At 42.7% G+C, this 27790-nt stretch overlaps 1 protein-coding gene across 1 annotated transcript in view; it reads left to right on the forward strand.

Moving 5' to 3' along the window:
- The window catches only part of CRYBG3 (crystallin beta-gamma domain containing 3), a 201444-nt gene that overhangs the window by 14767 nt on the left and 158887 nt on the right, over nucleotides 1-27790 (forward strand). The window lies entirely within an intron of this gene.

The following is a 27790-nucleotide window of genomic DNA, read 5'->3' on the forward strand; positions in this document are numbered from 1 at the left end:
CCTTGGTTTGTATTCAAACCAATGAGCCTAGTGCTGCCAGGCACTTAGCCATCCTGCTGCTCCTTTTAATTTCTTCCCTCCTGTCTTTCTCTTCTAACAAGATGTTCATGCAGCAGCAGGAGCCATTAACTCCTGCTGCTGTCAGTCAAATCCTGTGATCAGAGAGTGGGGGGGGGGGGCAGAGCTGCACTTCTCTGTCTGTGGGGGACCCCAGAAGAGGAGGAAGGCAGCTGCTGTGTATAATACCATTGCATAGAGCAGGTGAGTATAGCATGTTTATCATTTTAATTTTTTTAATTTCAATGGTAATGCTCATAAAGCATGCATAAAATGCACCAAAAAATGCAGAGATGTGAATTGGCCCTTAGGAAGTGCAGGAATAGTTTATCACAATATTTACAGAACACGTGCAGGTAAGGATCTGCAGTAGAAATTTCTAAGCTCTGAGCTGGCTTACTAGCTGACCTGGCAGGTTGTTTAAACTGGAGTTGGACTTCAGTTAATGGCCATTTACTTATCTTGTAACCTGATTGTCTCTGGATGGTCTAGCTAGACCTCTTCCAAAACATACACTTCATTTCCCCTCTTATTTAGACCAGAGGCCAAAATCCAAACGAGGAGCGTAGATCTATGCCAGAGCTTCACATCTGCACTTGGCACACTAGCACAAGCTTGGCAAAAAACCGCACTCCGAAGATATAAGAGCTGTGGGCAATTCAGACAACTGTCAGCGCGAATTACTCTGCATGACATGGCACAACCCACATGCATTATATAATATACATGGAGAGAAATTAATGATGTCTGAGATAATGTATAGAGCATTAACTTCCCAGCTTTGGAGTGTTTCATAAATCAGAGGATTCCAATCAGCTTGGGGCCAGCTTTCTAATTAGAATTAAATATGATCATATGATGTGTGCAACACTGAGACAAATTAGTCTTTCTGATTTATAGTAGAATACTGGAGCCAAACCAGAGTACAAGTGGGAAGACCTTAGGCAGTGCTTCTTGTGAAAAGTATGTATGCAAGTCTGGCCAAAGAGAGATAGGATCTGTAGATGAATGCCCCACCTACGTTTTTTTAAGTAATCATGTCATGAGAGATGTATGGTGGCTGCCATGCCTGACCTATTTTTTATAATTCTATCTGCCTGGCTGTTATGCTGGTTTCCTGGCTTCAGTACTTCTGAGCCCCTGATATGGAACAAGCATACAGATCAGGAAAATCAGTGAATAGTCATAAGTCCTTATTAGTATTCTTCTTCCACGTCCTTGAAAACATCATTGTCTTTGTATTTTAAAGTGATATTAAAGGCATTTTTTTAAAATAATAAATATGTCATACTTGCCTGCACGCCTGACCGGCACTCCTGGCCCCTCCTTCCTTCAGAGCAAACAGCCTGCTATTGGGGCACCCAAGCAGACTTGCTCCCGAGCTGCTGCTCTGCATGTCCATTAACACACCGAGCAAGGTCCGCTCCCGCTCTCTCCTCATTGGCTCACTGGCTGTGATTGATAGTAGCAGGTGCCAGTGGTTCCCACTGCTGTCTCAGCCAATGACGAGAGAGAGTCCTGGGAGAGCCGCTGCTATTGTACACATCCCTGGATCAAGATGGGTCTCAGGTAAGTTTTAGAGGGGGCTTAACACAGAAGGTTTTTTTTACCTTTGTGCATACATACATTCATACATCCTCTTGAGTAAGAGGATCAGCGAGACACTTGGCCTTTCTAGATGGAAAAGTCTTCACTAGAAGCCTTCATATATTTCTGTATCATATATATCTATTAATACTTACCTTTCCTGCACTTGTTCCTCCAATATTTGCCTTCCCGCAGAGCTACAGCTGCTGGAAGAATCTTCAGAATCTTAAGCCCTGTACACACTGGCCGAATATTATCTGAAACCAGCTGCTACAGTAGAAGCCAGCTGTTCTCACGACTGGCTTCTGTCAAGCAAGCATTCTGGAAAACCAGCATCCAGTCGGCATCCAGTCAGCACTCTCAGCCAATGGCTGTGACCGCAGATTGGTGTGTTCCAGTGTGAAGGGCAGGAGGTGGCCCCGTGGCCCCCCTGTCAGTACGCATTAGCACAGCAGGGAGATCGGTGTACTAACATTGCATACTTAGTACACTGAGCTCCTTGCTAGCTCCTCAGTTTTTTTTTCATTCAACCTGTCACTTTGGAAAGTTTAAAGTGTTTATTTAATGTAATAAACTTCAAGAGTGAGGGTTAGGGCACAGGATGCTCAATGCCAGGCAAAAAATACAACACTAGACTTCTCTTCTGGTAAAGTATGTAGCTGTCCAGGATACTCTTCAGCAATGATGCCTCCTAACATGCACCATACAGGCAGCCATCTTGCTGCCCTGCATCCTCTAGCACAGGGGTGTCAAACTGGCGGCCCTCCAGCTGTTGCCAAACTACAAGTCCCATGAGGCATTGCAAGGCTGACATGGCAGAGGCATGATGGGACTTGGCAGGACAGAAAAAATCCTTCATCCCTGAAGGATGGCAGAGGCATGATAGGACTTGGCAGGACAGAAAAAATCCTTCATCCCCGAAGAAACACACCAACTTCTATTTGCAGGCACTGGCTCTTCTTTCAGCAGAACCCTCCCAAAGCAACAGGCCTGGGAATGTAGAACCACCTCTCCAATGACAACCCAAATATTTATATCCTTCCCCGGTATGCACCACTGCCAGTAAACCCCATCCCCCTCCAGTAATTGGACAGCAAGAAAATAAAATTCACAACGTATGACCTTTGTTTCTTCTTCCTGTCAACTAGAGAACACTTCCTAGCAACAGGTAGAAGTAAACAATAGTCAGAACTTAAGGGGAAACCCAACAAGCATAGAAAGAAAACCAACCAGAGCTCAGGCTGACTACAGTCTAGCTGACCACTAAATTGAAACTAGGGACACCACAGCTTATGGCACTGTGAGTTCAGTGCATGGCAGGAGTGTACATACCAAGGGGGACAAGTCTACTGCTTTTCTGTTTTATTGCTCTTCATAATTTGAAGCTGTGATTTGGCTAACATCAGGGGTGTCAAAGTGGCGGCCCTCCAGCTGTTGCAAGACTACAAGTCCCATCATGCCTCTGCCTTTGGGAGTCATGCTTGTAACTGTCAATCTTGCAGTGCCTCATGGGACTTGTAGTTTAACAACATTTGGTAAGCCCCCATTTGACACTTTCAAGCAGTGCAATCCGCAACAGTAGGTATTCAAAAAGGAGGAGTGATGGTAGTGACTAATCTACAGATCTTGTAAACTTTAAAATTTTGAAAGGCAAGCAAGTAAAAATGTGAAAGTGATATGAAAACTTACTTTACACACCACAATAGCAACTCCGAATACACCAATGTATCTGGGACAGCTCTGATCAAATGTATTCTGTAAATGTAAATACATGTTTCGGTCATATTTTGGCAAAGCTACACAACCACAATGTGCAGAAGCCAGGGTGCTATTTCTTACCGCACAGAACGGTTGTGGCTTTTGGAGTCTTCAGAGTTCTAATACAGAACCCCTTAGATCTGCTGATTAGGCATTTTACACATCATAGGCTAAATGTGGGGCTGTTTTGGGTTGAAATAGTAAATTATGGATGGCTCTGGCTGTGCTTTAATGGAACATAAAAGTGAAATTAATGAATGCAGAACTCCAACATACTGTATATAGTTAAGTGCTATTTAATTGGGTTCCTTAAAAATCTAGCTGTGTTTTAAATTCATTTTAGGTTTCTTTTACATGAAAGGTCCGATTAGGTCGGCCTCTCAGTTTTTCAGGTAGACCTGATCGGACGGTTCATTTACTCCTATGGACTGGTGGGTGTAAACGGACTTGTGGTCATTTATCATATAATAAAAAACACTTTAACAGTAAGTATTCAAGCGGCGCATAATAAATATTCTGTGCAAAAAAACAGTAAAGTGTATGAAAGTGAATAAAAATATTCCACAAAAAATTAATATATATTATTATTATTACATCGAGTTTATATAGCGCCAAAGGGTTTGCTCAGCGCTGTATAATAGAGGGGGGGACAATACATGAAACAGTACAACAACAACAAACAGCACACGAGGGGTTAGAGGGCCCTACTCTTTCGAGTTTACAATCTAGGGGATATAATTTAAAAATAATTGTGTATAGTCCAAAAAAAGTCCAAATAATATCAATAAGTCCGTCCAAAAAAAATCACCAAAAAAAATCACCTTCTTTTTTTGCACAGACTTATCGATATTACTTGGACTTTTTTGGGACTATACACAATTAATTTTAATTATATATATTAATTTTTTTGTGGAATATTTTTATTCACTTTCATACACTTTACTGTTTTTTTGCATGGAATATTGATTATGCACCGCTTGAATACTTGTTAAAGTGGGTTTTTTTATATGATTTATTTAATTTTAAAGTGGCAGTTTAGTTTATGTGGTTACACAGTTGTTATTATTTATTTAATAATGGCATTTATCACTTGTTTATACACTCAGCGCAGTTGTTGGTAGCATACCTTCATCATTTTCATATTGTGTCCATTTATACCTGCCTACCTCCAATCCAATCCAGTCTGCTAAAAAAAAAACCGAGGGGGATCCTCCATCTAGGTGGATCGGAGAGGAGGGCAATCGGGTGTAAATGGACAGCAGAGTGTGTTTACTCTCAGCCACCCATAGAGCAGAATGGGCTCTGTCCATGTCACCGCTCTGCATAAACTGAGTGGACACTTACCTGTCGTCTGCCCGCTCTGCTCTGATCAACAGGGAAAAGATCCCTTGCTGATTCAAAAGGGAGTCTGCCCTGTGTGAAAGGGGCCTTAACCCCTTGGCACCGACACCTTCTGGCCCTTTAAGGGGTTTCATATGGTGGGAGGAGGAGTGGGGTTTATGATCATATGACCGCTGTGATTTGCTATCACAGCGGTCACATGGTCGTAACTTTCCGTTAGCCGCTGGTAAGTGTGCCGGGAGCGTGCAGGGTGCTTGCTCTCAGCACAGCTGTGTTTACATTTGGTACACATATTTGCAGTCCACCACCGAGAGGCCGCATATATGCATACTGTTGGCGCCAAGGCGTTAAACCTATCCTCTAACAGAGTGCTGTAAAGAAAAGCAACAGCAAAGTTCAATAGCAGACTTCCATTCCACTTTCCACCTCTATGGAGACTTAACAAACCCCCAGGGATTTTGTGGTGATACAGTCTCTGTATGTTATAGGCATTGTTTTTATGCTATTTTATTTTTTGAATTTTATATGTGATTAATAAAATTAGATATTTTGTACTCTTTAATACTCTTGTTACACATTCTCTGTTTACCCATGACATTCCTAGCGGTCAATTTTCTTTTAGTATTTCTATTTTGGGTTCTTATTTATATTAGGATTGGTCTCTTCCACCCATTCATTTCTACAGAACCTTAATGCACTGCTGAGGCCCCCTAAAAAGCCTGGACTTCTGTGTACTGGTGAAATATGCACATCTTTGCCCCATCCATAGTGCATTGCCTAGTGCCACAGCAACATTGCTGATCAAGGAGGAAGATTGCTTCTACTAACCATCGGAAACATTACTATTTTGTCATGGCCTGATACAGGCACACTGTACGTTGCATGGTGCTGTCAGTCTGACACAGTGAGCTCGGAAGAGGGAGGGCCTGCATTGTTATCCAGTTGGATGTATTTGCATTGAACATTGCTGTCAGATTAAAGGTAACTACACATGGCTCCATTTTCTCTTCTCAATATGGATAGAAAATCAATTTGCCTATCCACAGTAACAGCATGGATGGAGGAATTTCAACTGCCATGGCGTCTGCAACTGCCTGAATACAGTGATGCTGCCAAACAATGACTTCATTTGATAGTATGCAGCCATTTCCACCTGACTTAGTCAATTCAACAGGAACTGGACAAAATTCAAGACATATATTGCCAGCTTTATACAGGGAACTTGCTGCTGACAGAGTACAACCTCATCACTTTAGTAGTAATTCTTCTTTTGTCAGCATAGAAGTCTAAAGAGCAACTCTGACTAAACTGCAACTGGATTAATGGGCAGTCCACCCAAGGGTAATACACACTGCTCAAAAAAGATTATAGTAACACTTTTTAATCAGAGTATAGCATTAAGTCAGAGGGGGTTGTTAGTTTCAGCTGCTTTGGTGTTAAGTTGAAATTATTGCTTTTACAGCCTCATTACATCTCATTGACTAAGCTCTGGAGCAGCTGGTGAAGTGCACAGTCTATTTTCCTTTAGTAAATCAACCCCATAGATTCATCATTACAAACAAGCAAGTAGAAATGACAATATGCAATAATGATATGATTTAACGCGGAGTTCCACTCACCCTGTCAAAATATAAAAGTCAGCAGCTACAAAAACTGTAGCTGCTGACTTAAAAACAGCCACTTACCTGTCCCTCGGTCCCGTGGTGTGTCCCTCACAGCTCGTTTCACCGGCCGTCCTGTATTCCAGGAGCTCGGCATCTTCAGTGTGGGCACCCGGCTGTGATAGCTTACAGCTTCACAGCCGGGTATCCACTGCGCATGCGCAAGCAGTGCTGCACTTCGTGAATGGTCCTGTCGTCTTCTGGGACCTGTCATGTGTCCCAAAAGACTACAGGGAGGGAGGGAGGGACGGAGGACACCTTCCGCTTCCGATCACGTACGCGATCGGACCGGAAGTGGGAGCGGGTACCTGTCAAATTCAGGTACCCGCTCCCCCCCACCCCCCAAAGGTCCCAATCCTTAATGGGGAGCAGGGGAGCAATCCTTAAAGCGGAACTTCCCCTTTTGGGTGGAGCTCCACTTTAAGTTATATTAGATGAATAATGGTGCTCAGCTGATAGTGCCCGCATTTTGACATGTGCTCTCTTGTATCTTTTGTATATAACACTGTATTTGTGTGCTTCCTTGATGATAAAATATATTTTCACACTAGTGCTGCTGCATAATCATTTGGTTTTCTGTGTGTTTTTGCAGTATATTTTTGTGTGTGTTTGATGCGTCTTCATGTTTCAAGCATTTTTTTTGTAAGATAAGGAGGCTGCTTATAAAGCACACAGCCCTGCCATTCATGCACTAAAAATGCTTATTGAAGACTATAGTGCCAAAAACGCACTAAGGGAGATTTACTGAAGCTGGAGAGTTCAAAATCTAGTGCAGCTCTGAATAGAAACCAATCAGCTTCCAGGTTTTATAGTCAACGCTTAATTGTTTTTATGACTATTGGATCCAGGTGTTTAGTAGCCCATATATACAAAGGATTATTATGATTGTATTACTACTATTATATTACTATATATTTTTATAGCACAGTTTGTATTCTTATTCCACAAGCCTCCCTCATTATGGCCGCTCTGTCTGTTATAATAATCAGGACTTGTAATGCAGCTTCTAGTACTATGTTTACTAGGTTTAGGGGGTTATTTACTAAAACTGAATTTGCCAGAACTGTTTCATGGACCTCTTGATACACCCAAGAGCTACCTGGTTTTCCTGGTAAGCTCCCGGGTTTCACTATAGGCTGACAGTATACTCCGTTCGTGAATTCCATTTATTACTCACATCTGATCTCCTATTTAAAGAGTTGTAACCCTTTCTAGCCTGCATGCATTACCAAAATACTGTAGTAAAACAAGGGATCCCTAATTTCCCTGGAACACAGTCTGGGGTTGATTTACTAAAACTGGAGAGTGCTAAATTTGGTGAAGCTCTGCATTGAAACCAATCAGCTTCCAGGTTTTATTGTCAAAGCTTAATTTAACAAGCTGAAGAAAGAAGCTGATTGGCTGCATGCACAGCTGCCCCAGATTCTGACTGCTCCAGTTTTAGTAAATCTCCTCTACTATGTTGCACCAAAAGAATAAACCACCCTCTTAAAGAAAAATCTCACTGCACCATGCGGCACTGATATGAACGGGCACCATGGGGAGTAATGTGGTTTATATTGTGGACTGCAGCAGATGCAGGAGGAATAGTAATAGTGTTAACAAGGCCTTAGACAGGGACTTTGAGTTATATGGAGGAAACCGCATGAGCACCATTAGGGCACTTGTCAGAAAAAATCAAAGCAAGACGGACAGCAGGTTTCTCACTAAAGGAATTGGCAGTGACTTTGCTGTACCTGTTGTTAAGCTGGCCATACATGTGGATCTCTCTTGTGCAGTCCCTGCCCCATCGATTCCTCCTTGCATGCTAAAAACCCTGTAGAACACCGGACAGTGCATGCATTTGATTACGTGCAGGCACTATTTGGGCCACAATTTTCAGATTGACAAAAGATCAACTTATGTTGAGCAGAGACGTGGTGAGAGGGCCACTCTAGGCTCACATTTTGGTCAAGTCAGCAGGAATTACCAGAAATTCGAACTGTGTATAGCTAACTTTGGGCTGGGATTTTAGTTTTGAAAGTTTCGAATGACTGAGATGACCACTTTTTGTGGTGTCCTCTCATGTCCTATAATACGATGGTTCAGTTTCGCTAACTTTTTACATTTTGATAGTATTTCAAACCATATAAATGTAGCTTGGTGGGCAGTGTTCCATATACTTTCATCAGTTCGATACATAGTTTGTAGGAACTTCAGATGTACACTGTTATGCTGACGTAAGACTCAGCAATTATTTTTGTTTTTATATAACAAATATAGTCACGTAGATAATAACCGTTATTGTTCGACGCACATACAAATCATACCATTGGTGACTGCCTTTGAGAAGACAAGGTGGACTGAACCTGACCAAACAAGATGTGATCTAGTAACTTCTTATACAGACAGGTTGTTTTAGGTTTCCAGCTATCTTTCCAAATGTACTGCTAACACCAAGGATTTGTCTTAAAGAACCTCTCTAGAAAAACCCTAATAAAAAGAGCTGTACGAAAGAATCATCGTTGCCTGTATCTCCCAGGCTTTTCTTGATAATGGAAGCCACAGTGTATTGCATCTACACTTTGAACTGCAGGTGCATCTGAGAATTGGGAATCAGAGATGATAGGGGCTTGTCCATTTGTATATGATGGTGCTTCAAAATCTAATCAGCACGTGAAATCCTGGCACAATCTGTTTTGCTCCATACCCATCCAGCACTTCCTAACATCCGGGCATAAAAAAACAGACCTAGTTTGTAGTGGCAGGTGTAGATGGCCACCTGCACTGTTCCTAAACCCAGAAAAAAAATAATATATATATATATATATATATATATTCAAATATGTCTGCCTTATTCATCTCCATTACATACAGTAGGTAGGGTGGGGGATTGGTAGATTAAATAAGAAAGATAAGATTGTTTGAACTTTCAGGTCAAGTGATGAAGACACTGGCAGAATCAACATGATATTTCTGTATTTGCTGAAAATATTCTTATCCTGGGAAAAAAAAAACTACAGCAGCCATCAAGTGTAAGAGATGGTTAGCTGCAATATAATAACAATTTTGTTCTTAGGTTTAGTTATCCTTTTACAAACAATACAGCCACATTTGCATCGGGCCGTTCTTACTCATTTTGCTGAGTGTAGTGGAAAGTATCCCAATACACAGAAAGACCCAATGAGATACTTTGCACTGCACTTAGCATTATAACCAAACCAGTAAGCACACAGTGGGACCATACAAGTGGCTGAGGGGATAGATGTTTGACTGCACTGACCACACAGTCCTACACATGCATGTTTCAGAAGGTTTAATAAATGGCCAATTTTATCGCCCTAATTAAGAACATTAGACCATACGGGAATATAAAACTCTTATGAACTGTCACCCACCTTTGCAGGGTGGAATTGGAGGCTACAGTAAATTTTTCTGTTTCAATTAAATTGGAAAGATGAAGAACTCCTAGAACTTAACACAAGGCCATATGTGCTGCAGGGCACCTCAGTCCTTCTGGCACCGGTTAGAGGTGCTGGGCAACCATTATCTGTCAGCTGTCTAACCATATCCAGTCCATCCAGTTTCATCTGGCCACTGGGCCTGAGTCCGCGGGGAATGCATTTAGTGTGCCTCTTCTCCTCTCCCTATCCTACTTGTTTCATGATTATTTTCATCTCCTGGAGGCTCACCTACACTTTTCCCCTTCTTCCTTTATTTGCACCTTCTCCTCCCTTCTCCCAACCCCTTCCCAATCTTTTTTTCTCCTTCCCCCTTTCCTCTTCTGAACCTAATTCCTTAACTGCTGGTTTCCATCACTTATGCGTGAATACTGGCCCCCAAAGGGCCCGCTCGCATTTTCCTCATATCCACATGCAGATCAGCGACGTATCCTAGCCTGTCAATTGCTTTTACAGCAACGGGAGGGGACGCCCCCCCAAACATTCTTTTTACACAATTAACCCCTTAGGTTCCACAGTGAGTATAACAAGCATGCTTTACTGCATATACTGTTGATTTTACTGTTGTGGGTTTAGTAACACTTTAAGTACAGAAGAGGGATTTGGGTCACGTGCCTATTGCTGTCACTAGGGATGCTTACATTCCTTGTCACAGCAATAAAAGTGATACAAATGTAAAATATAGAATAAATTAATAATTAAAAAAAAAAATGGAAGTGCCCCCCATGTTCGCACGGAAAGGCGAAAGCACGCGTCGGTCCAGCACGCAAGCAGCAATCATCCCACACATGTGAGTTATTGTCGCGAATGTCAGATCATGGGCAGTAATTCTAGCACAGGATTTCCTCTGTAAATCTGAAGTCATAATCTATAACGACTTTTAAAGCATCGCCTGCGGATAGTAAAATTTACATCATTTGTTGCCATGGCACGGGCGTGAGCAGTTTTAAAGTGTGACATGTTTGGCTTGTATTTACTCAGCATAATTCATCTTTTATATTTTGCAAAAAATTGGATTACATACTGTTTTTTTGCATTAAAATTCAAAAAAGTGCATTTTTCCCAAAAAAAAATCACTGCACTAATAGTTTGTGACATAAAATTGCAAAACTCACCATTTTATTCTCTAGGGCCTCTGCTTTAAAAATAAATAATGTTTGGGGAGGGGTTCTTACTAATTTTTAGCAAAAAATATAGATTTTTACATGTAAACAAAAGTGCCAGAAAAATTCCTCGAGGTCAAGTGAATATACAGTAGGTCCTACTCACTTGTCTGTTTTATTATTCCCTTGCATGGGCATTCCCCTCCCCAGAGCCAATCATGCTCCTAGAATATATATTTCGTAGCCATGGTGGAATGCTTTCAGTATTCAGTATTTTATTTCATACAGTACTGTCTATCATTTACTTACCATGTGAATTCTCTTGTACAGGGAAATGAGAAAACACAGAAGCTTGTTTTTGTTAATATACTAGAGCAGTGGTCAGCAAGCCGCGGCTCGCGAGCCACATGCGGCTCTTTACAAACTTAAATGCGGCTCTTCTGTGTGCCGGGCGCCCGCTCCACTCCCGCCTCTCGAGCGGCCGCCCGCTCCCCTCCCTCCTCTCGGGCGGCCGCCCGCTCCCCTCCCTCCTCTCGGGCGGCCGCTCCCCTCCCTCGTCTCGGGCGGCCGCCCCAAAAGTCAGGACTCTGCAGCTGTCAGGATGTAGGCGGGGCAGCCAGGATGTAGGCGGGGCAGCGTGACGAACTCCTCTCCTCTCACAGTCCGCCCTGAAGACCAGAACGGCGCGGGAACACGGCGAGAGGAACGCGCGGAGCAAAGGTCAGTGAATTGACACAGGGGGGACTTACTATATGGGGGATGAATTACTATATGGGGGATGAATTACTATGGGGGATGAATTACTATATGGAGGATGAATTACTATGGGGGATGAATTACTATATGGGGGATGAATTACTATATGGGGGATGAATTACTATATGGGGGGTGAATTACTATGGGGGATGAATTACTATGGGGGATGAATTACTGTATGGGGGATGAATTACTGTATGGGGGATGAATTACTATATGGGGGATGAATTACTATAGGGGGGATGAATTACTATATGGGGGATGAATTACTCTGGGGGATGAATTACTATATGGGGGATGAATTACTATGGGGGATGAATTACTATGGGGGATGAATTACTATATGGGGGATGAATTACTATATGGGGAATGAATTAATATGGGGAATGAATTACTATAGGGGGGGTGAATTACTATAGGGGGGATGAATTACTATATGGGGGATGAATTACTATATGGGGGATGAATTACTATGGGGGATGAATTACTATAGGGGGGATGAATTACTATATGGGGGATGAATTACTATAGGGGGGATGAATCACTATGGGGGATGAATTACTATATGGGGGATGAATTACTATGGGGGATGAATTACTATATGGGGGATGAATTACTATGGGGGATGAATTACTATATGGGGGATGAATTACTATATGGGGGATGAATTACTATGGGGGATGAATTACTATAGGGGGGATGAATTACTATATGGGTGATGAATTACTATAGGGGGGATGAATTACTATGGGGGATGAATTACTATATGGGGGATGAATTACTATGGGGGATGAATTACTATATGGGGGATGAATTACTATGGGGGATGAATTACTATATGGGGGATGAATTACTATATGGGGGATGAATTACTATGGGGGATGAATTACTATATGGGGGATGAATTACTATATGGGAGATGAATTACTATATGGGGGATGAATTACTATATGGGGAATGAATTAATATGGGGAATGAATTACTATAGGGGGGATGAATTACTATAGGGGGGATGAATTACTATATGGGGGATGAATTACTATATGGGGGATGAATTACTATAGGGGGGATGAATTACTATATGGGGGATGAATTACTATAGGGGGGATGAATTACTATAGGGGGGATGAATTACTATGCGGGATGAATTACTATGGGGGATGAATTACTATGCGGGATGAATTACTATATGGGGGATTAATTACTATATGGGGGATGAATTACTATGGGGGATGAATTACTATATGGGGGATGAATTACTATATGGGGGATGAATTGCTATGGGGGATGAATTGCTATATGGGGGATGAATTGCTATATGGGGGATGAATTACTATGGGGGATGAATTACTATGGGGGATGAATTACTATATGGGGGATGAATTACTATGGGGGATGAATTACTATATGGGGGATGAATTACTATATGGGGGATGAATTACTATGGGGGATGAATTACTATATGGGGGATGATTTACTATATGGGGGATGAATTACTATGGGGGATGAATTACTATGGGGGATGAATTACTATATGGGGGATGAATTACTATATGGGGGATGAATTACTATGGGGGATGAATTACTATATGGGGGATGAATTACTATGGGGGATGAATTACTATATGGGAGATGTATTTTCAGTTTTAAAAATGTGGCTCTCAAAATAAATTTCAATCGTGGTTTGGCGAGATTTGGCTCAGTTGAAAAAAAAGGTTGCCCACCACTGTACTAGAGAGTGATGTTGTATATGAATTCTCAAAGTCCTAACCCTCGCTAGTTGTTTGAAAGAAGAGTTTTTAGTGTAGGCTTTGGATTGTAATGCCGAGTTGTAAAAGTGGGTGTTCAGGGAACATAGTGGGTTTATTGTTGTGGATTCTGGAAACCATTTAAAACAAAGACAACAGTGTGTATTGTTATCCTCACACTCTCCCCTTCTGTCCATCTCACATTTTCCCTTGTGTCCCATTATTCTCCCAACACATCTGTAAGAACAACATCCCCACAATGATATCTCAGCAATGGACAGAAATGTCATTGTCCGTGATTTAAAGTGCACCTACAATGGAAAAGTCAGTGTTCTTTGAGTTAAAGTGATATAAAACTTTCTGTTTTTTTAAACTCTCTCAGCATCTGGTTTAATCACTTACTGTGTATACTGCGTCTTCATTTTGTAATCCTTGCCTATGTTCCAGTTTAAGCTGGTGCCATGATCACTGTTTTCTGTTTCATGGTGGCTCCTTTCTCTTGCAACATTTTTATGGCGTCACTCTTGCATGCGGGGACTAGAGTGTTGTCTCTTGGGCCTGTTGCTTGCCAGAAATGTGTGTCCTTGTCAATTTCTGTGAGCTGCACTTAAGGTAGAAGGTAAAAGCTGAAGGTTTTTTACCTTCGTACATTCTATTTTGTGTGCAGCGACCCCAGCCCCCCAATACTTACTTGAGTCTGATCTCGACCCAGCGATGTGCACAAAAGCAGCAGCTCTCCAGGCTCTCTTCCTCCTCATTGGCTCAGAGACAGCAGAGCCAGACAGCTGGAGCCATTGGTCACAGCCAGTGAGGAGGAGTCTGGGCAGGGCTGACTGTGACTATGGACAAGTGGTTTGGGTATTCAGCAAGGGGGACCTGAGAAGAGGAGGATCGGGCTGCTCTGTGCAAACCCATTGCACAGTGCAGGTAAGTATAACATGTTTGTTATTTAAAGCAAAAAAAAAAGTACCTTTTTAGTATCACTTTAAGAATATCTTCCTTCCTAGTCATCTTCTGCAAGCTACCAATTACTGCACAATAACCCCTGGTAATGGAGATAAATAGACATGGACATGTTTGCAGTCCATATCAGAAGAGAAGCCTGATGATCATGGCACCCTCCATAGATACGGTTGAGGAATGACGTAACCACTCATGGACAGGATGTGTGTTATTTTCAGGATTATCAGGTGAAAATAAAGCAAAGAAGCTTGTGGTAAGCTGCAATATATTACATTTTTGGTTTGGGATTTAGATACGCTTTAATGCCAATCTCCAGATTGGTCCAAGGCCTTGTCTCAATAAGCACATTACTTAGAAGATATCTGCAGGGAGAAGGTAGACTAAGCCCCCGTTCACATCAAAGCCGATTTTGAAATCGTGCGACTTACAGTGAAGTCGCACGATTTCAAAGTCAGGTGACCTGCCGATTTCAGTTGGTATTTTCAAGACATCTGACACAGATGTCTATGCAAATCCAATCGAATCAAATGTAGTGCATGCACTACTTTAGAAGGTGGGCTCCAACCAAGTCGGAACCGCACCGATATGACCGCTCTGATAGCAGACAATAGAGTGCAACTTGGCATATGATTTGCAAGTCGCATGGCATGCAAATTGCATGCCAAGTCGTTCCCGATGTGACCAGGGGGTAAATGAACATCAGGAACTGCAACACTTAATTTTCACTTTCTATTGAATCTAAGGGTTTTTAAAGGGAACATGCCAATCCACTTGACACACATCTTTTTAGCATGACACAAGATGCATTTTTTGTGGATCTGTCACTGTAATATGGAGTTGGGGGAATGCAGTCTCCTGTATCTGATAAGAGCCTCATCTGACAATCGTTCTGAAAGGCTCCCATATAGTTATTATGGCCACAGATTACTTTGTGATTTTGTGTCTACACAGACCTTCCTTTATAAGGACTGAGAGCTAATTATTTTGGCATCAATTGTTTCTCTGGAAGGTCTCAGCAACCAGTCAGAAATCATCTTTCATTCTCCTGATTTCTGCATATGAATAAGAAGTGATATCTGATTGGGTTCCGTGGCTTACTACATGCCAATCTTTACACAGGCTTTTAAATTAAACTTGTACATACTCTAGTACATTTAAAAGCAGTGACTTTGTCTTAGCACTGTCTGAAATGACAGATAATGATTTATGAAAGCAGTATACTTCAGAATATGTCAGTAAGTGTGTTTGTATGATATAGATGGGTTTTATGAGGCATTTTTATTGCACTGTTCTTATTTGCATTGTTCACAGCCTCCGTGCTGGCCAGTTTACAGCTGAATTGTTGTGATAAAAGGGTTGTCTATTTCTGCTTGAGTAACCCAGTGTAGTAAGCTACTGCAAACTGAAATGGTATCCTTCAAAGCATATATAAAACCAAAAATGTAATGTATTGCAGCTTACCAGTGCTCAGATAAGGTGGCTACATTAGTTTTCATTTTTCCATCTTTTTCCTGCATATAACACACTTCCTATCCTAGGGTGGCTACATTTACTCCTCCACTGTCTCCATGGTTGCTACCCTGGCTGGAATTCAAACATGTCTGCTTTTGTTCATCTCCATTACATGGGAGCAAAGGAAATGTATTGAAGAAAGCTATTGATGTTATTCTGCTCACAGAGAGTCACAAAGATGCTGCTTTTCTGCTAAAATCAACAGATATTTTCTGTACGTACTTGCTGGCAATGTTCTTGGCTTGAAAAAAGGAAACTAATGAAGCCACCAAATCTAGAAAGTCTTAGGATGGCTCCACTCTGGAAGGAGAGCAATGGAGACACCCTTGGACAGCAGCATTGTTAGTCTGGGTAGAGGGTAGAGTTAGTCTGGCAAATTTAGATGGACTTGCCTAACAATTTGACGCTGGACTCCAGCTAACACTTTTTTAGCTAGCAGTTTTTTTGTTTTTGGGATAAAGGTTTTACATAAATAAATAAAAGTTGATCATTGTAAACACCCCTGTCAGTGTTGGATGGTTTGTCTCTACCCTTTAACTCCCACTTCTAATGGACAGCTCAGTCTGTTGAAGGAAGTTGAAAAATAACAGACTCATTGGTAGGATCCCCAGGTGCAAATAAAAGGGAAAAAAAGAACAGTAATGCAGACACCACATATGAGAATTGTTAAGCTGCAATATAATTTTTTTTTGGGGGGGGGGGGGGGTTAATATTGCTTAGAATTTTTGTTCTTGGGTTTAGGTTAAGAGTACAGTAAACTGAAATCACAATAACTGTTTTATGTTACCACACTTAGTGCATCATCATTTCATTGTACATGGCTCTGATGGTATCTGCTATCATTAGTGAACATTCTGTGGACAAGGGGGAGGGGGCCATCTTCTCTGTGGCTGGATGACAGATGAAAGCCGGACTGTGAAGGCTCACATGGCTGTATAACATACTGTGTTCCTATCTGTAGTGAGTTTTACACCAGACCTGCAGTACAATCTGCATTTGACTGTATTGCATTGGAAACACATAATAAAGTTTGTGCACACGTTTACATGTGTAATACGTAAATGGACTTGGCCATATGTGCCACCACCTCTGCCTATTGCACATGTGTCGCGCAAAAGGCTCTCAGGCCGAATCTGGCCCACCAGCCCCTTACATGTGGTCCTCACACCTCTCCTGCAGCTGTGGGACCCTCCTCATCTCCTCCCACACCTTGTCTCAGCAGTCGGCAGCAGAGAGGAGGACAGAACTCCTCTGCTAGATCCTACGTTTCTCTGTGCAGCTGTGGAGTGGCTCGTCTCTGACCCCCCCCCGTCTTAGCAGTCAGCAGCAGAGAGTAGGATTGAACTCCTCCTACAGATCATCTCTGTGCAGCTGTGGGACCCTCCTCATCTCCTCCCACACCTTGTCTCAGCAGTCGGCAGCAGAGAGGAGGACAGAACTCCTCTGCTAGATCCTACGTTTCTCTGTGCAGCTGTGGAGTGGCTCGTCTCTGACCCCCCCCCCCGTCTTAGCAGTCAGCAGCAGAGAGTAGGATTGAACTCCTACAGATCATCTCTGTGCAGCTGTGGGACCCCCTCATCTCCTCCCACACCTTGTCTCAGCAGTCGGCAGCAGAGAGGAGGACAGAACTCCTCTGCTAGATCCTGCACTTCTCTGTGCAGCTGTGGAGTGGCTCGTCTCTGACCCCCCCCCCCCGTCTTAGCAGTCAGCAGCAGAGAGTAGGATTGAACTCCTCCTACAGATCCTCTCTGTGCAGCTTTGGGACCCTCCTCATCTCCTCCCACACCTTGTCTCAGCAGTCGGCAGCAGAGAGGAGGACAGAACTCCTCTGCTAGATCCTGCACTTCTCTGTGCAGCTGTGGAGTGGCTCGTCTCTTACCCCCCCTGTCTTAGCAGTGAGCAGCAGAGAGTAGGATTGAACTCCTCCTACAGATCCTCTCTGTGCAGCTTTGGGACCCTCCTCATCTCCTCCCACGCCTTGTCTCAGCAGTCGGCAGCAGAGAGTAGGACAAGAACTCCCCTGCTAGATCCTGTGCTTCTCTGTGCAGCCGTGGAGAGGCTCATCTCTGACCCCCCCTCCCCCGTCTTAGCAGTCAGCAGCAGAGATTAGGATTGGACTCCTACAGATCCTCTCTGTGCAGCTGCAGTACCCCCTTGTCTCCATTTCCCTTTGTCCAGAGACTCCAGCAGCTGACTCCAGCCTTCCTCTGGTCCTCCTCCAGACCTTGCACTTTGTGGTCCTCCACCAGCTTTGTCCCACCAGCAGCAGCCCAAGGTAAGGGCGGGTGGGGGGCTCTTACCTTGTGATGGGGGGGGGCACTTGACATCTGATGGGGGGGGGTGCTTTGGACATCTAGTGTTACAGACACAACCGGTCCTATGAGGGCAACCATAATGCGGATGCAGCCTGCAATGAAATTGAGTATGACGCCACTGGCCTTGTGAATTCAGAGCTGGGGGCAATATAAACATAAACAAGGAGTAAAGAGCAGATATATCATTATGTTTGACCCATGCCCACACTGGATGTATTGTCTGTACCCGCATACAGTCATATCATGTAAAGAGGGATAGTATGAACACACCTTCAAGAGGTTTTGCACTATTCGAACTCTCGGTGTCATATGATAAAGTTCCTATAGATACAGCCAAAGAGCCAAATGATCTGTTGGCTGAACACCTTCAAATTGGAGAGTGTGTGAGAGAAGGATGAGTGGAAGGTGTTAAAAACCATTAGAAGCAGTAGGGTTTATTTTTTAAGATAAATGTCAAGCTTTTCCCCGTAATACAATCTATTTTAATGTTATGGTTCTAATAAAACTGTAATTTCCTGTCCAGGTGAGTTTTGCATGCCAATCCTGAATAGAAGTTAAGCTTGCTTTTTAGATGCCAAAACGTTTAGGACTGGAGTCAAATGTAATTTGTTCTGCGTTGTAGAAGGAACGTGCATTGTGTTCTGTATTTACTAAGAGACTTATAAATCAGCCTTTCCTTCCATTCAGGAATGTTTGTTTTGTTGTTTGTGAGTAGAGGAAATAATATTCATGCCTCACGGTTTCCAGGTCTATGAGTTCGGTGTAATGTGGACGGAGGTGCGTGACTTTGGATCATGTTAGTTTTTCATTGTTGTACTTTCATTGTCCTCCATCTCATCTATCTTGTGAATTGTTCTCACCTGACTGTTAATTTGTTTGAATACTGCTCTGGCTTTGTAGTATATATTATTGAAGATGAATTTCAGCCAAAAACTTATAAATTTGCCAAGTACCCCCCTCCTAACACCTATTCTGACTAACCTGTGTAAAAAAGATCTGTATACTTACCTACTTTTAGGCCGTTCCAGTCTAGTCATGTGATCTCCCCTATGTCAGGCAGTGGCGGCTGCAGGGGAGAGGAGAAAGCGCTCCAACAATGGCTGGTAATGCCTGGGAGCGGTGATGTCACCCATAGGCTTCAAAGGCCCTTCCATTGTCAGCGCTTCCTCTTCTCTCCTGCAGCTGCTGGATCACATGACCGGACCAGAGCGGGCTGAAAAAAGTAAGTATATACGTTTCTTGCACAGGTTAGTTAGCATGGGTGTTAAGAGAGGGGAGGGGGCAGTTTTAAGGCTAGTTAGGGTGTTCCTGGAGTTCCATTTTAAGAAATAAGGAAATATTCTTCGCACCACCCCTAACACACCGAGCATAGCACACACTCACCTACAACAACTTTTTGGTGAGCCTGGCACAACATAGCCTCTGAATGACATCTTCAGAAATCCTTAGTTCTACTGGTGCATGTGTGCCCTTTAGACTTTGGATGGTGGGCTTTCTATTGAAGGACTACACCAGTACAACTCTCCTCTGTGGAGGTAATAGAAGAAAAACTGAACCAAATAGTCAAGAATTGGTTATCAGCAGATGATGAAAGATCCACCTACCTTTGATGTAGACATTGAAAAGATTGACTAATCTGAGCAAATATGTAAATAAAAAAAAAGAAGATCTAACATATGCATACTTGTTCTGGGCAAGTGACTCAATATATTAAAGAGGAACTTCATCTTTGTCTTAAAATTGCAACAAAGGTACCGTTAGAAATGTTTAGTAATGGCAGTCTTCAAACAGATCCTTATAGATAATTGCAGGCTTTTTACATACGGTTGATATTTGTTATGCTTTTTCTCTTCATGTTGGCCATTTTAAAAGAGGACAGATAAATCCATCTCCTTTTCTATCTTGGAATTCTGGAGTCTGCCTCCTGGAACATGTGATGGTGCACATCAACAGAGGTAGAAAAAAATGCCTTTCGCACTAGATATCACAAGATTTCGCAGGAAGGCACTGGTGATGTAGCCTTCCCAGGATTCAGCTATTAGGCCAGGGTTACATCACCAGTACCTTGTTCAACCAGGAAGTGAAAAAACAGTATTTGTAAGTAAAAGAAAAAAAAACTTTTAACTAATAGGTCTATTGAATGTAAGAATGTAATGAGTCTAATTAATGTAAAATGAGTTCATATCAACATGTAGATCTGCATGTTCATGTGATTTTTAATGAAAGGGGGAAAAGGTCCACCCAAAAGTGGCAGTAAAACACGTTTAGAAAAAAAAACTGGTCCCCCCACAGGGTAATGTCATTTCACCGCATACTATCTCATTATGACAGACTTGCATAAAAAGATGACCCCTCCAGCAGTGCCCTGTGTCTTCATCTGGTCTTCCTTCCGGGTTCGCTGGCTCCAGCCGCTTGAATGGCCAAGCCACGATGATGTCACGGCTGTAGCAGTTTTCCCAATGGGCGGCATGCCGTCCATTGAATGTGCATGCACCGGTAACGTCACCAGCCTCTACACATGTAAATATCTCCTAAACTGTGCACGTGTAGGAGATATGTACTGTACCTACAGGTGCCTTATGTATAGGCTTACCTGTAGGTACAAAACAACAAAGGGAGTTTACTCCCACTTTAAGGTTGGAGGGTCATGGCAACCAGGCAACCAGCTTTTTTAGGGGGAGAGATTATCCATGACAGCCTCAATGTGTATTTCTTGAAGGGTTCCCTTTAAATGACCCCTCTAGGTTTGTGTGTCCAAAAAGAGTTATTTATGTTAGTTATGGTTGGGTGCTGGTGGTACGAATCACCATGGCACATGAATCATTTTGCCTTTACTCAAGATGGCCACAGCCAGAAATGCTAGGGTGTGTTTTTCAAAGTGATTTCTCAGCAGAATAAAGCACGGAGACATGGATGGATGGACGAGTTTGCTTTGGATATTAAAAATGAATTAAATAGCGTTTTTGGTTTGTGGTGCTTAGATGCAGTTTAGTTCCACTTTAATGTAGTGTCATTTATCGCCCAAGTGAGGTTGGTTGAAAAAAAAAGTATTTACCTACACAATTGATGCAGCAAAATGTTCCATTTCGGAAGTCTTACATTGTCATTGTAAGGCTTATGATGCGACAACACATGTTATTGATGCATTTTTCTGTGTGTGTTATTGTCCATTGCTTTAGGTCAACCTGTTCATTTTAATGGGCTGCTCAATGCACAGAAATCACACCAACAGAAGCCTGTGTATCTTTTTATTTTAATGAAGAACACCACAACGCATGGTAATATGTTATAATGCATTGTGGCGTCATTAAAAATGAAAGGCACCGCAGTGTACCTACAATACAAATGTACATGCACTGGAGGAACGCCTGGAATTTTTGCGCATGTTCCCTCAGCACATAGATGTGAACAGCCCCTTACCCCTTTGCGTCTGCGCCTCCTGGCCCTTTAAGAGGTTTCAGAAGCCGGGGGCGGGGTTTTAGAGTCATGTGACCGCCGTGGTTCGCTGTCACGGCGGTCCCATGATCGGAAAAGGTCCCGATCGCAAGGGGAGATCAGGACCTTTCCGTAAATCATGGACATATGTGCTGGGAGTGCGCAGGGCTTGCACTCTCAGCACATATGTATTTTTAAATGGTACGCAAATATGTGGCCGCTCGGTGTCAAGGTCCAGGCGCTGAGAGCCGCATATTTGTGTGTGCTCGGTGTCTAGAGATTAAAGTGGAAGTAAAGGCAAAAGCTAACTAACTCTCCCCAGCTTGTTTGTTAGTCATTGTCACAACTTTATGTAACATTTCATTTAGCCACAACACCCATAGTAGTGCAGGGCAGTGGGAGAAGAAAGCAAAGCTCTGAGTGTGATAGGTACAAAGGGTGTACATCAGGAGAATTCTGCACACTATATGGGAGGTCTGAGTGACATGAAATGTTAATGAGAGATTGCCTTTTAGCTGTGTTTCCCAGAACCACTTGGACGTTTGTTTGCAGAAAGCCACTCGGGTCCATCTCTATGGGACAGCTGTCTATATGGCCTCGTCATGCCTCTTCATTTGTCTTCTTCGGAGCGTACTAGCTCTTAGATGGAATGGCTGAATGAATGCTATTGCTGCATATTAAATATGGATGTTCCATTGTGTGTGGATAAAATCTGGAGAAATTGAGGTTATGATCTGATAGTGCCATTACTCTCCAGTGGAAATTAAAAGCAGTTTAAAGCATACATTTATAATTCATAAGAATATTTCAGAGTTTATTATAGGAAAGATGTGCAAGACAACAGAGATGTCTTTTTTCCTGAAAGTCTGTATTTCCTTTGTTAAGAATGAATGTAGTTCCTATTCTTAATACAATCAGTCATTAAACAGGCACATAACTACCAACACAGGCTTGTATGTCTGTGTTTTTTGCAACTTGACCCCGTGTTCTGCTTTGTATATAGGATATGACATTCTTATATCTTAAATCTTTACATATACCCAGTGAAGTGATTGGTCTCAGGTGATAAACAAATCCTCCTACATGTTGTACCTGTTTATCTGCAGTATTCTCTTCTCTACATCTATTCAAAGTACTGAATTTATAAAGCTTGTCTGGGGGTTCAGAAAACAGGGGGCAGAGATCTGAAAATTCACACTGCAGAGCTCAGTGAGAAGAGCCCTGAGAGCTGATTAGAGGGAAGGGACACACCCCTCCTCTAGACAGCTCAGAGCAACAACGCTGAGGCTCTCAATCTGCTGGAGGTCCCTCCCCGTCACCATTTTTCTCTTGGTGTCAGGAAAAGTTGTCAGAAGTGATTCATGCTGATAGCAGAGAAGGAAGCAGCAGACAGAAACGATATTTAGTGCTCTGGATTGAGACAAGTACACACTATAGAGGGATATGATTTGTTCATATTTCATGTCTGACATTTACAAACACTTTAAATTATTTTTTTGGAGGAAAAAAAATCATTTTATGTTAATTATTTATATTATATGGATTTTAGCAATTATTATTGTAGATTCTTAGTTTTCTCTGTTCTGAATGTATTCATATAGGATTTTCTTTGCAATTTCAAGACACTGTTACTTTGCCCATTCAGGGTTAAAGCTGAAGTTTAGTGAAAACATTTTTTTTTCAACAGCAACATACTGTAGATGCTATTTACCAGCAATGGAATGCGTCCTGTGCATTGGCGCTTGCTGTTTGCAGTGTCAATCCTCAGTCCTGTGCCCTTTTATACCCCAGCAGTGGTGATCTTCCAGTGGTGTGTGGGTTAATATCACCAGCTAGGCCTGTGACAGGTGATCATCAGAAGTGCCTATACCTGCTCTTTCGGCCCCCATGCTCCATTCATAGCACCCATATTATACATTTTATATTGAAAGAAACGGACCTTTCATTTACCTGCCTGTCCTTCAATCACAGATCGCTATAGTTCAAGTGCTATGAATGGAGCCTGGGGACAGAAAAGGCTGGTATAGTTACTAATTATGACAAGTGATATTAACCCCTACATCACTGGAAGATCACCTCTGCAGAGGACTGAGGATTTCAGCAGCAGCCAACAGCACAAGGGACACACTTCATTGCCTTTGTACAGGTATTCTGGCCCACTGATACCTTGACGGTGTTCCCCATCGCTCCTTCCATTGTCATAGCCAGCAATAGTACCTTTTGCTTCCGGGTGTGGGGGAGCATGTGACCTCCAGCCATGTGAGTCTAGCTGGTCACCTTGCCAAGGAAGTGACACCATTGCTCGCATTCTGTCCTCATTATTAACACCTGAGCAGTCGTAGCCCAGGTTCACATCCAGGGGTGGATTGACAACTCATGGGGCCCCCGGGCAATAGGGGATCATGGGGCCCCTGTGTCCTTGCCCAAACTCAAAAAAAGCCTATGAAAAAGGTACCAGGGGCATCTCATGGGGCCCCCTACTGACCCCGGGCCCTCGGGCAGTGCCCGAGTTTCCAAATGGTCAGTCCGCCCCTGTTCACATCACTGTGACTTCAGGTACGCCATGTGATTTACAAATCACACATGAAGTGTAATGTATTTCTATGGCACTGTCTTAATAGATGCTATATGAAGAAGCATGATTTGAAATATAGTTCCTACATTACTTTTTCACCACTTCAGTGCGATTTAGCTCGCATAGACTAAAAGGTAAATGGCACTGAAATCACACATGTGTTTATATCAGCGCTACTTTGAAGTTGTGATTTAAACGGGAAGAAACATGAAAGTGTACATTCCAAATGCACATGTTCCTGCGCTAAAAATGGCTGTGTGTATAAGTGGGTGCTGCAGAGACCGTTGGCTGGAACCGAACAGAATCAGCAAGGGAGAATGTCACCAGCACACCGAGGATCACCAATATGGGTCCAAAAGTTTTAATAAAGGATCACACAGTTACAGCAAGGCAACGTTTCTGAGTCTCGCAGGACCCCTTCATTAGGCATGTGACCTGCTGAAGTGGTCCTGCGAGATTCCAAAATGTTGCCTTGCTGTAACTATGTAACCGTTTATTAAAACTTTTGGACCCATATTGGTGATCCTCGGTGTGCTGGTGACATTTTCCCTTAAACGGGACCAAATCGCACCACTTTGAAATCACATTCGGTGTGAAACAGTACTAAGTGTTATAATCAGAAAAGCTGAACCTCTGACATCCCCATTTTAAAGCATCGTATCCAAAAGGCAACTCCTATTGGGGTTAGGAAGTTTCATAAGATTTTTATATCACAATCTTTGCAGACTTCTTGCAAGGGCAGACATTTCTGGAGGCATTCTATATACAAACATTTTGTAGAGTAGCATGCTTTCATGATATCAGAATGTAATATTTAAATTCAGAGGAGTTTTAGAAAACCACAGCAGCTGCCGCTAAAATGAAAACGTCATTTTAAAGTGAACTTTTGCTTTGCCCATGCAGGAAAACAAGTTCACTTTAATGTCAGCGCTAGCAGCAACACATTTTTACTTTGTCTTCACTCCCCACTAGAAAAAAAGAAATCCAGTTCTTCCAGTTATGTTGAACTATATGATTAACTCCTTCTAATCAGCGGTTGATTGATTAGACATCCAGCCCTGTCATATGGGGGGAGGAAATTCCTTGGGTCCAGGGTATGCTCTGACTCAGAGCTCCCACACTCCTATGGGCGGAACAGAAGGATGGGGAGCAAAGGGAAGGCTAGCATATGTAGCTGGTAGGGCTGCTGCTAAAAGTGACCTGCATGGACAAGTAATGCCCGTAGCGTAAATGACAGGAAAGAAGTAGCGCAGGGCAGGCATGACTAGGCCTAGAGTGGGTAAGGAAGGCTAGAAAGGGTTAAGTCAGTGCAGGGGTTTGAAAAATGTATAGGTGGGAGCTGGTTGGTAGAGGGAGAACGTGGGTGGTCTCTTTGGCACCTTTGGGTGGGGTGTCCTTGGTGGGGGGCGGTCAGTCGGAGCTGGACGTTGGTGAGTGAGCTTCCCTCCCACCCTCCCTATTTAGTGAGTATTGGTTTCCTCTACGAGGAATGGGGGTTATGCGGTTATTGGGCGGTTTGTTGGTCTTTGGAGGCAGGTATTATCTTGAAGGTACAGAGAATGGTGTGGGACCCATCCGTGGTATGGTGTGCCCGGGGAACATTCCAGTTAACCAAGGTTTAACTGGAATGTGGTGGTGCTGCACTGCGGACGGTAAGGTTGTCTCCGAGCTGGGTGGTTGCGGCTGGAGGTCTGGTGGTATATGGGGTCCGCAGGGGCATTTCAGATAATTTGTGGATGGGGCCTTCGAAGACCAACAACAAATTGGTATGTTTTCTGTTATAAGGAATAGTTTGGTGTTTAAATCGTGTCGTTAATAAAAGGCCACGTTGGCCATTTACTCCAAATCGGTGTCATGTTTTTATTTAAGTAAGAGTTATCGATAAGGGGATCTGGATGAACCGATCTCTGGTGCACTAGTCATGTTCTTGACTGAACTACAAAATGGCCAGTGTAGTGCGTGTATATATTAACTATGCAGAGCAATACAAAGCAGTGTGCTGGAGCTGACAGGGGAGAGATCTGTATTGTTTACTTACAGACCTCTTCCTCGTCAGTGATACTCGGCAATCACCGGGTGCCGGCGGGGAATCACCGTCCGGGAACCAGTGATCGACAGCTGAAGCCCCCAATACAGCTGAACCCGTAAATGCAAATATATATATATATGTGTGTGTGTGTGTGATTTTGCGCAGCTGTGCCCCCCTGTAGTAATATTTCTGCTATAGGGTGGCGAGCAAGGGGAGTTTTTCTTGATAAAAAATGTTATCAAAAAATTTGTGCTGGCACATTTTGCTGGCTGGAAGCTACAAAGAGTGGGAAATTTGAGTGGATAGTGAAAAACAGTTTTGCTTTTGACTGCTGTTGATTGCTGGTGCTTGTAGTTATTTTATTTTCTTTGTTGGGGTCTTGCTAGCAGCTTTTTCTTTTCTAACCACTTCCAGTCCGGACACTTTCACCCCCTTCCTGTCCAGGCCAATTTTCAGCTTTCAGTGCTATCACACTTTGAATGACAATTGCACGGTCATGCGACACTGTACCCATATGAATTTTTTAGCATTTTTTGGAGACAGATAAAACTTTATTTTGGTGGTATTTATTCACCACTGGAATTTAATTTTTTTTGCTATACAAATGAAAAAAGTCCAAACATTTTGAAAAAAAGTGTGTTTCTTAAAAAATTTTGCAAATAAATAATCTTTCTTCATAAAGGGGGGTGGACTCATGCGTTGCCAAAGATATAAAAACGAAGAAGCTGCTGACACCTGACTAGACTAGAATGGATGAAACATAAGTAGATAAGGTGGTGTAGCGCTAATACCATGTGATAATAGGCATAAAAAATAAAAATAAAGGACTCAATATTAAATAGGTGAATACATACATTATATGAATAAATATATAGGTGTACAGTGATGCACCTAATGTGTAGCCCAAAACCATGCCATCAAGAATGTGACTAAATAAAAGTGATAGGTGATATAAGTGAAATAAATATTAACCAAATATAAATACATGTGATCATAAATGAACAATATTCATAAATCATATAGCACAAAGTCCCAAACGTATAACTGTGATGAATCAATCTTCGACCGTGAAAATAAATACGTGCTGAAGTGCATCAGACCATCTGTCACCATCTAGCGTGCACGCTTACCTCCATTCTTTGACCCTCAAGGAGTCATAAGGCATAACAGATTACCAGTTAGTCCCAGGTGAGATGAATTTCACTCTCTGGATGGACACAGGATCAGCTTCCACACAGCCCGCGGTTGATCAACCATTACAATGGTAAGGCACCTTTACAAAACACCTCCACTCTCCCAATGGCTCATAAACAAGCAATCAGAGAAAAAGCCACCATAGTGTAATAGAGTAAAGTTTATTATACCATACACAAATGCCAAAGACCTACTCACACGTTAAAATCAGGTCATAGACCCACCAGTCATGAACTGTATAACCCACCGTCAGGGTGCTTGCATAGGGAGTCCAAAGATGGCTGCTGTCCGTGCGTAATTGCGTCACCACGCTCTA

This window comes from Staurois parvus, unplaced genomic scaffold (assembly GCF_062004578.1).
Source record: "Staurois parvus isolate SC_StPar_1 unplaced genomic scaffold, SC_StPar_1.0 ptg000299l, whole genome shotgun sequence".
NCBI classification, from domain to species: Eukaryota; Metazoa; Chordata; class Amphibia; order Anura; family Ranidae; genus Staurois; species Staurois parvus.